Source organism: Cebus imitator, unplaced genomic scaffold (genome assembly GCF_001604975.1).
Source record: "Cebus imitator isolate Cc_AM_T3 unplaced genomic scaffold, Cebus_imitator-1.0 Scaffold42, whole genome shotgun sequence".
In the NCBI taxonomy this organism is placed as follows: Eukaryota; Metazoa; Chordata; class Mammalia; order Primates; family Cebidae; genus Cebus; species Cebus imitator.
Genome location: NW_016107357.1, coordinates 12,470,574 through 12,483,819, shown reverse-complemented (window position 1 = coordinate 12,483,819; position 13,246 = coordinate 12,470,574).

The window sequence follows — 13,246 nt, the reverse complement described above, 5'->3', positions numbered from 1 at the left end:
AAAAAAAAAAAAAAAAAAGATAACCATAATATTTCAAAGATATCTATGCGATCCAAAGTGGTTTTGTGAAGTGTACACATTACCTTTATTGTAAATAAATTCACAGCTTTATTTTTCAAGCAATACTAGGATGTAGGAGAAGAAAAGGATGTTCAAGTTTTATAACATAGGAGAGAGAAGCTGATATTGAAGAAGTAAAGAATGATGGATAAAAACCACAATGAGATGTCACTTCAAATCCCCTAGGATGACTATATTTAAAAAGAAGACAGAAAACAGTAATTGGTGAGGATATGAAGAAATTGGAGCCCTGATCAATTGCTGGTCGGAATGTAAAATGGTACAGCCACTCTAGAAGACAGTTTGGCAGCTCCTCAAAGAGTTGGACATGGAATTACCGTATGACCCAGAAATTCCACTGTTAACTATATACCTTGAACACAAATGTTCATAGCAGCGCTACTCACAATAACCAAAAAGTAGAAATAACCCAAATGTTCATCAGTAGATAAATGGATAAACAAAATGATACATCATTTGGCAGTAAAAAGGAATGAAGTGCTACCCATACTGCAACATGGATGAAACTTGAGAACATGCTGAGCGAAAGCATTCACAGAAGACCACTTATTGTATGATTCCATTGATACAAAATGTCCAAAATAGGCAAATCTATAGATAGAAAGTAGATTCATGGTTGCTTAGGGTGGAGGCTATGGAACGGTGAGGTGGAGAGGTGACAGCTAAAGGATGTGGGGTTTCTTTGTGTGGCGATGGAAATGTTCTTAAATTAACGAGGGTGATAGTTTCACCTATCTGTGAATATGCTACATATTATTGAATTAGTCAGTTTAAATGGTGAATTACATGTGAATTATATTTCGATCAAGCTGTTAAAACAAGCTTTTAAAAGAGTGATAGGAAACATTCAAGTCTTATAAATATACCGTATATATATGTACATTTACTATATACATGTAAATATATAGATTATTCAATGTTATTATTAGGGAAAAGCATTAAACAATATGGCTTAAGTTTATTTTTAATACTCCATAATGAAAAAGTATGTAAAGTACTTTATAGGTATGACAATATTTCAACAAATATTTCTGTGTCTGGTTTATTCCTGACAATGTGATTGCTGCCATAGAGGACACAAACATTGACTATCTCTACTTCTCCCGTTCTTCTTGATCTATCTCTAATCAGGCTTTCACCCCACCACTCCTCAGAAACTGCTCTTGTCAAAATCTAGGGATTTTGCAGTGACTTCCACATTGCTAAATCTGATGGTCAATTCTTACTCCTCATCTCACTTGACCCTGAAGCAGCATTTAAAACAGTTGTCATTCCCTGTGTCTAGAAACCACATTCTCTTGACTCTCCTTCTATAAAACCTAAGTAGCCACTTCTTCATAGTCCTTTATGGTTTCTCCTCACCTCCCCAAACACTGAATTGCTCCGGAAGTCCTCCTCTCTTCTTTATTACACTTACTCTCTTGTTGAACCCATTCTTATGGTTTTAAATGCCATCTATAATCTAACAATTTCCCCACTTTATACCATCAGTTTAGAAAACTCATATATTCAGTCCAAACTCATATCAAATTACCTACTTAGTATATTCTCTTGAGTGTCTAACGTGCTTCTCAAAATTAACATGTCTAAAACTGAACATAACCATCTTCCAAAACCTACTTCTTCAGCAGTGTTCCCTATTTCAGTTAATTTCTATTCTTCCAGCAGAACAGACTGAAACCTAGAGTCATCTTAGACTCCTCTTTCTTTCACATTCCATATCCTATTTGCTATGGACTGAACTGTGACCACCCTCCCCAAATTCATGTTAAAGCCTAACCGTTAATGTGACTGTAATTGAGACAGGACTTTTAGGAGAAAAGTAAGGTTAAATGAGGTCATAAAGGTGTTGTTTTGATCCATTAGGATTGATGGCTTTATAAGAAAAGATCTCTTTCTCTGTCCATGCGCATACACCAAGGAAAGGCTATTTGAAGACAGAGCAAGAAGAGCTTGGTTATCTACAAGCCAAGAAGAGAGTCCTCACCAAAACACAATCATGCTGATACCCTGATCTTCAACTTCCAGTCTTGTGCTGTTGAGAAAATCAACTTCTGTTGTTGAAGCCACCCAGTCTATGCTACTTTATTATGGCAGCTTGATCTACCTTCAAAATATATTCCGATTACAACCAGTCTCCCCAAATTCTGTTAGTACCTTAACTCAAGTTACTGTCATCTCTCACTTGAAATAGAGCAATATCCTCCTAACTATATACAGATGTCAGTCTCCTCATTGAGATGCAGTCCATTACCCCTCTTGAAACTGAGCTGGCCTTTTGGCCCTTTGACCAATAGAATTTGAAGAAATGATGCTGAGCCAGGTCCAGGCCTAGCCCTTGAAGAGGCTTGACACCTTCTGCTTTAGCTCTCTTGGAACTTTGAGCCACCACTTGGGGATTCTGATTGCCCATTTGCAAGTGAAGCCTAAACAGCCCCCTTTCCTTCCAGACAACCCACCTGAGGCACCAGACACATAAGTGAAGCCATCTTGGACATACCAGTCACAGCCAAACTCACTCCTGAATGCATCTGCATGATGAACCCAGCAATCCCCACTGTGGAGCAAAGAATCCATCCAGCCAACCCAAAGAATCATGAAAATAATAAATTGTTGTTTTAAAGTTCTTCAGTTTTGGGATAGCTTGTTATGCAACAATACATCATTGATACACTGGTCTTCCACTTACAAGTTTGATTAACTTTCAGCTATTTTTCCACATAGCAGGCAGAGTGATTCCATTAAGACATACATCAGATAATGTCACTGCACTAAGTAAACTCTACAAGGACTCTCACCTCCCTCAGAGTAAAAGTCACAGTTATTACAAGCCCCTACTAAAGGGACCCTCACCACCATTCCATTACCTTTTATCTACTGTTTGCTAACTTTGCTTTGTCCTCTTTTCTGCTCAGAAACAGATTAGGCGTGGTCCTGCCTCAAGGCCTTAGCACCATCTACTCTGTCTGCTTGGATTATTCTTCCCACAGATTTCTTGCTCCCTTCTTCCTTCATGAAGAAATGTCACCTCACTGAGGCCTTCTGTAGTACCAAATAATGGCCTTCAAAGATGTCCACATCCTTATCCCCAGAACCTGTCAATGTGTTCTCTTAATGGCAAAAGTGACTTTGCAAATGTGATTATATTTAAGGATCATGAGATGGGAATTATCCTGGATTACCCAGGAGGGCCCAATATAATCACAAGGGTCCTTATAAGTGTAAGGGGGAGGCAAGAGAGAGAAGGAGATGTCATAATGAAGACAGATGCAAGTGACGAGATTGCTGTCTGCGGTGAAGGTGGAGGTGGAGGGGGCATGATCCAAGGAATGCAAGAAGCCTCTAAAAGCTAGGAAATGTGAGGACACAGATTCTCCCCTAGAACCTCAGGAAGAAACCCAGGTTTACTGACCCTGATTTTAACCCAGTAAGTCCCTTTTCCAAAATTGTAAGATAACAAATTTGTGTTGCTTTAAGCCAACTGAGTTTGTAATAATTTGTTATAGTAGCAATAGAAAACTAGCACACCTTCCTAGCCATCCTATCTAAAATGGCAGCCCACGTCCTTCCTGGCACTTCCTATCTCCCTTCCATGTTTTTTTAAATCATATATATAATGTATTGTACTATTTTACTCACTGTCTTTTCCACTGGAAATCAAACTCCATGTAAATAGGGATTTGTCTGTTTTATTCTTTGTGATATCTCCACTGCCTAGGATAGCATCCACACATAATGCACATTCAGTACACACTTGTCAAATGAAGCCGGGCGCAGTGGCTCACGCCTGTAATCCCAGCACTTTGGGAGGCTGAGGTAGGTGGATCATCTGAGATCAAGAGCTCAAGACCAGCCTGGCCAACATGGTGAAACCTCATCTCTGCTAAAAATACAAAAATTGGTTGGGCATGGTGGTACATGCCTGTATTCCCAGCTACTCAGGAGGCTGAGGCAGGAGAATCACTTGAACCCAGGAGGTGGAGGTTGCACTGAGCCAAGATTATACCACTGCACTTCAGCCTGGGCAACAGAGTGAGACTCTGTCTCAAAAAAAAGAAAAAGTACATATTTGTTGAATGAATGAATAAATGATATGCAAATATACTATCCCTTTCTGTAGCTTACCTTTTTATTATAGTAACTTTGGTTGAAAGGAAGCTTTAAAATCTTTAATATAATCAAATGTATCAGTCTTTTCAATTTGTATATTTTATGCCTTGTTTAATCAACAACACAGTGGTTATATATCCCATTTATACATGGGTCTGTCTCTTGGTTTCCTGTTCTGTTCCAGTGGTCTGTTAGCTTACCCTTCTACTAATAGCACATTGCCCTAATTACTATAAGTTTATAATATGGCTCAATCTCTGAAAAACCACATACCCCTCCTCTCCTCTTTCTACGATATTCTTTTTTTTTTTTTTTTTTTTTTTTGAGACAGAGTCTCACTCTGCCACCAGGCTGGAGTACAGTGATGTGGGACTACAGGCGTGAGCCACTGTGCCTGGCCTACAATATTCTTATATTTTGCAACTGGCCTTTACTCTTTTGTATTAGTTTTAACAATACCTTACATACTCACATATATAAGTTGCTCTTAGCATCACTATTTATAACATCTAAAAATTGGAAATTATTTAAATGTCCAGCAATACATTAGTTAAATAAATTAGGAGCCAGGCACAGTGGCTCATGCCTGTAATCACAGCTCTTTGGGAGGCCAAGGTGGTTGGATCACAAGATCAGGAGTTCAAGACCAGCCTGGCCAAGATGGTGAAACCCCATCTCCACTAAAACTACAAAAATTAGCCAGGCACAGTGGCAGGTGCCTGTATTCTCAGCTACTTGGGAGACTGAGGCAGGAGAATCACTTGAGCTTGGGCAGCAGAGGTCGCAGTGAGCTGAGATCGCACCACTGCACTCCAGCGTGGCTGACAGAGTGAGACTCCATCTCAAAAATAAATAAATAAATTAGGTTATACTCACACAGTGAACAAGATACTGACTTCAAAAGAATGAGGCAAATTTACATATTTACATTAAAAGGTATTCAGGATATCTCATCAGAAAAAAAGGGCAAGTTGCAAAACAGTATTTAGAGTAAGAATCTATTCATGAATTTTTTAACATGTAATTTGGGTTACATGTAGAAAAGAATATGGGCAGGAATACACCAAAATGTTAACAGTGGTAATATCTGGGGTTCAGGAATAGGGAGAACATATACTTTCTAAGGTACATATTCCTATAATGCTTAGATATAACAATAACCAACTATTACTTTTACAATAAAATATATAGGTTTTAACTTTGGTTGTAAAGACTTGAAGCAAATATATCTCAATGTTAAATGTGTGTTTTTCTGATAAAATTATGAGTATTATTTTTATTTTTGTTTTCCAAATTGTTTATAATAAATTACATTATAATAAAAGTGGAAGCATTATTTAGAAAAATATTAACAGTGTTTTTGAATATTGGGGCACAGTGATTTTTTCCTCCTTCTCTATGGAGCTCAAGTTTTCTATGACAAGTTTATTTCTTATATGCCATTCTTCTTAGCATCCCTTCCTTGAATGAATCACCCCTTCATACTCTCCTGGTAAATTAAAAACCGTCAATAGTTCTGGTATGGCTGCAATTTAAAGGATCTTCCCATTCCAGGCATAGACTTTGCAAGTGAAGAAGTGATAGAACAAGAGAGAGGAGCATTCACAAAGGAACACTGGCTTGAAACCCTCATTTGTCTCTTTAGGGCTCCTCAAACTGCTAACCCAGTGGTTCTCAGCAAAAGGTGATTCTCCTCTCAGATGTTTGGCAATGTCTGGGGACCTTTTTAGTTGTCCTAACTGAGTAGTGGGAGTAGGATTGCTACTAATATCTCGTGAATAAAAGCCAAGGATACTGCTAAACATTTTACAATGCACAAGACAACCGCCCACACACAACAAAGAATTTGTCAGTCCCAAATGTCAATAGTGTGGCAGCTGAGAAACTAAGAAACCCTGTGCAGGGCTAACTGACCTTGGCTACCAAAAGGAAAGGAAACAGGATCACTGTTTCACAGTAGAAGCTGGGAGAAGTACAGCTGGACCACAAGAGATCCCCAAGGGTCCTTTGTTGTGTACCATGTGCAGTGGTGAAAATTATCAGCTGACTATAGCAACCCACTGCAGACAGGACCACTAAGGATTCAATCCCTGCATAAATAAAGGTGTGTGTTGCCCCATCAGGCAAAGAACTTCAAGCAGCTACAGTGTGAGCTAAAGACAGGCAAAACATAAGATAGGTGGTAGGGGAGGAAAATATCAGTTATGGCCTCAAGACCAGCTGTACAAACAAAAACTCTAGGCTCTGCCTCTATTTCTTTGCCTGCTGCATCATACATTAACATTTTCTCTCTTTTCTTTACCATGCAATTGTATCTGTGGTATAATGGTGGTTGTTATATTTGTTATCTGTCCATAATTATGAAGAAAATAATGACCGTGAGCTAGGATAGAAATGAACTAAGAGGATCTTGAACTCAGGGAATAGTGGCCTGTGGGAGAGTTTTATTTCTGTTTCCATTGAGTGGTACAAAAATTCATTTCTAAAGAGGAATTTTCCAAGAAATTGAACCTCTCCAGGTGCCTAAGAATGACTTTGGATCGAACAGAAGACCAAAAGATATCTGCATGTAGACAACTGACAGATACAGAGAATTAAGGACCTCCCTGATGACTTTCATAGAAATTTTTAATTGCTAATGAAACCAGAGTCAGGTAGGAGCTGTTAGCCTTTAAAGAAATTAGCAATGAGGAATAGACTTTACTTCATAAATTTGTTTTGTCATTTTGGGGGGAGCAGGGGAGCTAACAGCTGCATTTTCAGAATAATCTCTATGTATAAAATCACATGAATAGATTTCAAGAGTTGTACTTAGGTAAACAGCATGTTTCTCTTATCAAAATGACATTTTCTATTTAGATCAGTTCAAATCCGTTAATAAATTCCTTTTCTGATAAATTAGAAAGGATTGTAAAGTTGCAATGAAAAACTCTTAGTTGGTATAGAAAGTGTTATGAAGAAAAGTTTCAAGGCACAGATTTTCAAGGAAGTGGCTATTGAGCTTAGTTGAATCTGAAGACACTGAGGATTCAATGAGCGTGTTTCCCAGGTAGATTATAGAATATGGAGGCGAAAGAGTTATTTGTTATTTCCTGTGCCAACTATAATGAAGTGCCTATTGAAGGAAGGTTTTGGGGGACAAGTAGCATGGTTCCTTAAGTGCCGCCGAACTTTAAAGAAAGATAATGACAGGCTTAAGATAAAACTTGTTGGCTCCGGCACAGCACAGTGACTCACGCCTGTAATCCTAGCACTTTGGGAGGTAGTGGTGGGCGGATCAGCTGAGGTCAGGAGTTCCAGACCAGCCTGGCCAGCATGGTGAGACCCCGTCTCTACTAAAAATACAAAAAATTAGCTGGGTGTGGTGGCTCATGCCTGTAATTCCAACACTTTGGGCAGCTGAGGCAGGAAGATCACTTGAGGTTTGGAGTTTGAGACCAGCCTGACCAATATGGAGAAACTTCGTCTCTACTAAAAAAAAAAAAAAAAAAAAAAAAAATACAAAATTAGCCGGGTGTGGTGGCTCATGCCTGTAATTCCAGCTACTCGGGAGGCTGAGGCAGGAGAATTGCTTGAACCCAGGAGTTGGAGTTCGTGGTGAGCCGAGATTGTGCCATTGCACTCCATCCTGGGCTACAAGAGTGAAACTCTGTCTCAAAAAAAAAAATGAAAAAAATATAAAAACTTAGCCTGGCATAGTGGCACGCGCTTGTAATCCCAGCTACTCAGGAGGCTGATTCAGGAGAATCGCTTGAACTAGTGAGGCGGAGGTTGCAGTAAACCGAGATGGTGCCACTGCACTCCAGCCTGGGCAACAAGAGTGAAACTCTGTCAAAAAAAATTAAAATTAAAAAAAAAAAATTGTTGGCTCCTGAAAACCAACAGCTGTCTTTAACTGCTAAGAAAACGTTTAGGTTACTAGCCTCAGAACTGAAGTAACAAAATCAAACTCAAAGTTTGAATCTGTGGACTGTAAAATTGCAGAGTAAGTTGCATTTGCGGCATTATCAGATCTCATGCAAAATTAAGTGCAGTGACTGGGGCAGAGTGGAAGACCCTGGGAATTGAAATGAGGAAATAGAGGAGAATTTGGGTGACTTAGACTACTCCAAACTCCACTCGGCATTCCTTGCAAGCTGGAATTTCCCAACCCATACATCTAGTGAGGCTATTCTTGTTTTACTTGAAGATCTTATCATGACCTTGCCTCAGACACTTACCTTGTAGGAGGTAGCCAGATTGTCTCATGTCCCATTTCTGTCACTACTAACTTTGTATCTACAATTAGGGCCAATTGATTCAGGCACATGAAGGTCAATTATAAAGTCAAACTCTAAAGAAGAAGGCTCATACAACAAAGCAATTTAGTTTATTTATATGGCAAGAACCTGAAGAATATCAATGATAATGCATTCTTAGAGTGATAAACTAGGGAAAGAGGAATAATTTAAGATGGAACACCTTTATTAAAAGGTGTTCAAGCAGATGGGAGTGATTTTCGTAGTTTATATATTCAATTTTCTGAAAACAGGACTCAATGGTAGCCACAGCAAATGTAATAATGTTGCAAGAAATTTCTTTCTACTAAATATAGGAAAGAATATGGGAATGTTATAATGAATTGATCAAATCTGTCTACTCAGCCGTCATTTACGATGTCCAATAAGAGGACAGGTTTTAGTAGTCTGGAGGTACAAATAGCTGATTCTGCCATCGAAATGGGCTCTTTGGTTTCAATGGGGTTTATGGGATAAGAACTTAAAAAGCAAGGTGGGCATGGTTACTATAATAGACAGCAGGGTAGGAGTAATAATCAGAATGGTTCTAGATCACCTAGACCCTAGGACCAAACTGCCCACTAAGTTCCTAGCAGATAGAGCCTCACGTAAGCCTCCATGGTTGAACAGTACTGTCCCTCATCTAATTCTCATTCTGAATAAATGCAGGACTGAGAGCTCTTTGAAGAAAAGCATGGTAAGATACTCTTGAAGAAGACACCAGCAGTAACATCACTAGTGCATTCTTCCACTTAGGGATTTGAGTTCATTTACCAGGGCTATTATGGCACAGAGTAACTGGGAGTCAGGAAGCTGCTATGGCCAACTGGTAAGTGTGGAGATTTATTGGGATTAGGTGATGAACAGGGTTGCTGCTTTTTTTTTTCTTTTTAATTCCTCATGGTGCACTCAATGCGTCTTTTAGCCCTTTCTATTGTTATTTCCTGAATAAATAAATATATAGTTGGAATACAGGTCCTCTACAACTGGCAGAATTTTCACATTGACCTTCTGATCTGTGAAATATATACTATAATTGTAGGAAGGACCAAGTGGAAGTCTTTGAAGCTCTTCCTATCAAAAGGCAAAGCCAAAGCAATACTACATTCCTAGAGAAATCTGAGGCTATTACCATCATCAAAGACTTGCAAGAAACAGGAACGACTATTCTTAGCACATCCCTGTTTAACTTCCTTCTGTGGCCGGTGCAAAATGAGTCTTGGACAGTGAGAGTGTTAATTAGGTAGTGATTCCAATTGCAGGTGCTCTATGTAGAGTCTCTTTTATCAAGTAAATCAACACAGCCCCACATCTGAAATTATGGTTCATTTTTCTTTTCACAGATATGAAAGGAACATCAGAAGTAGTTTACTTTTACCTCACAGGGATACCAGAACATACTCACTTCTTATGTCAAGGCTGTCAGCTCAACAGCTTTGTGCAAGAATTCAGTCTGAAGAGATTTTGTTCATAATCACTGTCCCATAGGACATTGCTTTGGTCCACTCATCAAGAGAATCATGTTAACATAAAGTAACATTTTTCAATGTCTTCAGATGTTAAAATTTCCATCATTCGTAACAGCAAATCAAGAAATTGTCTAAATATCAACAATAAGGGCATGAACCAAATCATGATCTACCTATGTGGTATAATATGAAAAAAAAAGTACCAAGAACTTGAAACACGTGGGCAAATTTTTATATTACTATATTAAATGAATAAATTACACAGTATAATCACACTTACTTTTTTAGCTATGCACAGAAAATGATATTAAGAATAATCTGCTGGGTGCAGTGGCTCACACCTTTAATTTCAGCACTTTGGGAGGCTGAAGCAGGAGGCTAGCTTAGTGTAGGAGTTCAAGACCAGCCTGAGCAACATAGTGAGACCCTGTGTCTACAAATAATTTAAAAAATTAGTGGGGTGGTTGAGCTACTGGGGAAGCTGAGGTGAGAGGATTGCTTGAGCCTGGGAAGTTGAGGCTGCAGTGAGCTACAGGGCAAGACCTTGTCTCAAAGAAAAAAAAAAAAAACAGTAAAATCAATGATAAGGATTCAGCAATACATGCACACATATTGCTGAATGGAATCCAAATTCTATAACCATTTTGCAAAGTAATTTGTAGGTATATGTCAAGAGCCTTAAAAATTCATATATAGATATTTGCTTTACATTGTGTATATTTTTGCAGTATAATCAGTATGTATTATGTTTGTGATTAGAAAAAAATATCTTTTTAAAATTCATTTGAAAAAATTTTTATGGAGATAGGGAGACTCGTTATATTGTCCAGGCTGGTCTCAAACTCCTGGCCTCAAGTGATTCTCCTACCTTGGCCATCCAAAGTGATGGGATTACAGGCATGAACCACCACACCCAGCCAGAAAAAAAATTTTAACTTTAAGGTTTTTTTCTTTCTTTCTTTTTTTTTTTTTTTTTTTTTTTTTTTTTTTTTTTTTTTTTTTTTTTTTTTTTTTTTTTTTTTTTTTTTTTTTGGAAAGTTTTTTTTTTTTTTTTTTTTTTTTTTTTTTTTGAGACGGAGTCTTGCTCTTGTTGCCCAGGCTGGAGTGCAATGGCATGATCTTGGCTCACTGCAACCTTCGCCTCCCCGGTTCAAGTGATTCTCCTGCTTCAGCCTCCCAAGTAGCTGAGATTACAGGCATGTGCCACCACGCCCAGCTAATTTTTGTGTTTTTAGTAGAGACAGGGTTTCTCCATGTTGGTCAGGCTGGTCTCAAAATCCTGACCTCAGGTGATCCACCTGCCTTGGCCTCCCAAAGTGCTGGGATTACAGAGGTGAGCCACTGTGCCCGACTGACTTTAAGATTTTTAATAAAGGCATGGATACCACCAAAATGTAAAGATTGTTTACATCTATGTATTTATTGGCTTTTTCAATTTTCTGTATACATTTGAATTGTTCCAAATTGTCTATGGCAGCTTTCCTAATCTATTGAGGAAAACATTATTTAGAAAAATAACAACAGTGAATATCTTTTGTAACTGGGACGTGGTAGGTTCCCATCCTCCCCATTTTCTGGATTTTTTTATTTTTCAAAAAGTGCTTATATTAGAATGTATTATTATATGTTATGATATTATTATATTAGGTAATATGTTGCTTTGCCATGCCCAATATCATTTCCTTTAGGCACTTGTTCTTTATGCCATATAATCCTAAATCAATCTATTATCTCTCACGGAATTTGACTTAGAAACAGACACACCCTGGGAGGAAAAATGATTGTAGCTGAGTCATTTGCTTGACTTCCCGAGGATAAAATCCCTGAAACTACACTGGTTCCTGTTCTCCCCAAGGGCTCACTGTTCATCATTAATTTTGATGCTGGCTGCTCATCAGAACCTCAAATAAATTCTTTTTTATTACCTAAGTTAGAGTCCATTTCTATTGCTTGCCACACAAGAACTTAAACTGATTCAGAAATTGTAACCACAAAGTGGATCACAGGGAACTGTAGAGAACACAGAACTGGTCATGAGGAAAAGATGAAAGCAAAAGAGTCCTGTTTTACATTCCAAGATGAGAAGATAGCAGCCCACGGTACACAATGGCAAAATGTCATTTCCTGTGACCATCTAGGCCCATGTGCCCTCTACAAGTGAAGTTCAATCACTTTGTAAACCATTTTGTCATTATCTGTTGAAGTTAAACCTGTGTGTATCTCATTACCTCGCAGTTTCACTCTTGGTACATTTACATACCAAGAGACTTATAAAAGAACATTCATAGCAGCAGTACTTGCAGTAGCCAGAGACTAAAGAGAACTGAAATTTCCATTAACAATTTAAATGTTTTTGTTTCTGTTTGTGAAATAGTTGCAAAAATTCTAAATTAAAACAATAGCAAAGCAAATATAGCTTTGCCTAAAAGGATAATGAGCACCTATAAATTCCTGTTTATTTCTGTAGTGAAAGCTTGGTTTAACATTTGTTATGCTAAATATCAAGACTTACTATAAAGTTAAAGTAATTTAAACTGCATAGGATATGGACATATAATTTATGACAAGTCTTGATTTATGTATTTGTCTTTACAAAAGAGAGTGTCAACGGGCACAGTGGCTAACACCTGTAATCCCAGCACTTTGGGAGCCAAGACGGGTAGAATGCTTGAGCTCAGGAGTTCAAGACCAGCTTGGGCAACATGGGAAAATTTTGTCTCTACAAAAAATACAAAAATTAACTGGGTCTGGTGGCTCGGGCCTATAGTTCCAGCTCCTGGGGGTCTGAGGTGGCAGGATGGCTTGAGCCAGGGAAGTTGAGGCTGCATTGAGCCAAGATTGTGCCACTGCACTCCAGCCTGAATGATGGAAATGAAACACTGTCTCAAAAAGAAAAAGTGTGTCCTTTAATTTTTCTTTCTTTCTTTTTTCTTTGGATGTCCTTTTTTGGATTTGGGTATCAAGGCAATGCTGGTTTCATAAAACAAATTGGGGAGTGATTCTTCTTTCCATATTTTATTTCTCTGGATGAGTTTGTATAAAACTAACATTATTTCTTCCTGAAATGTTGTTGGAATTTAACACCAAAATAATTAGCCCATGAGAGGCGTGTGTGTGTGTGTGTGTGTGTGTGTGTGTGTGTATTCCTATTAAACTGAACTGTTTTTCCTTTAAAAATGAACTTCTTTTTCTTTAGTAAAAGTTTTCACTTTATTTTTTTTAAATTTTTGTTTTACTTATTTGTTTATTTTGAGAAAGGGTCTCACTCTGTTGGCCAGGCAAGGCATCCACCAGTCTCGGCCTCCCAAA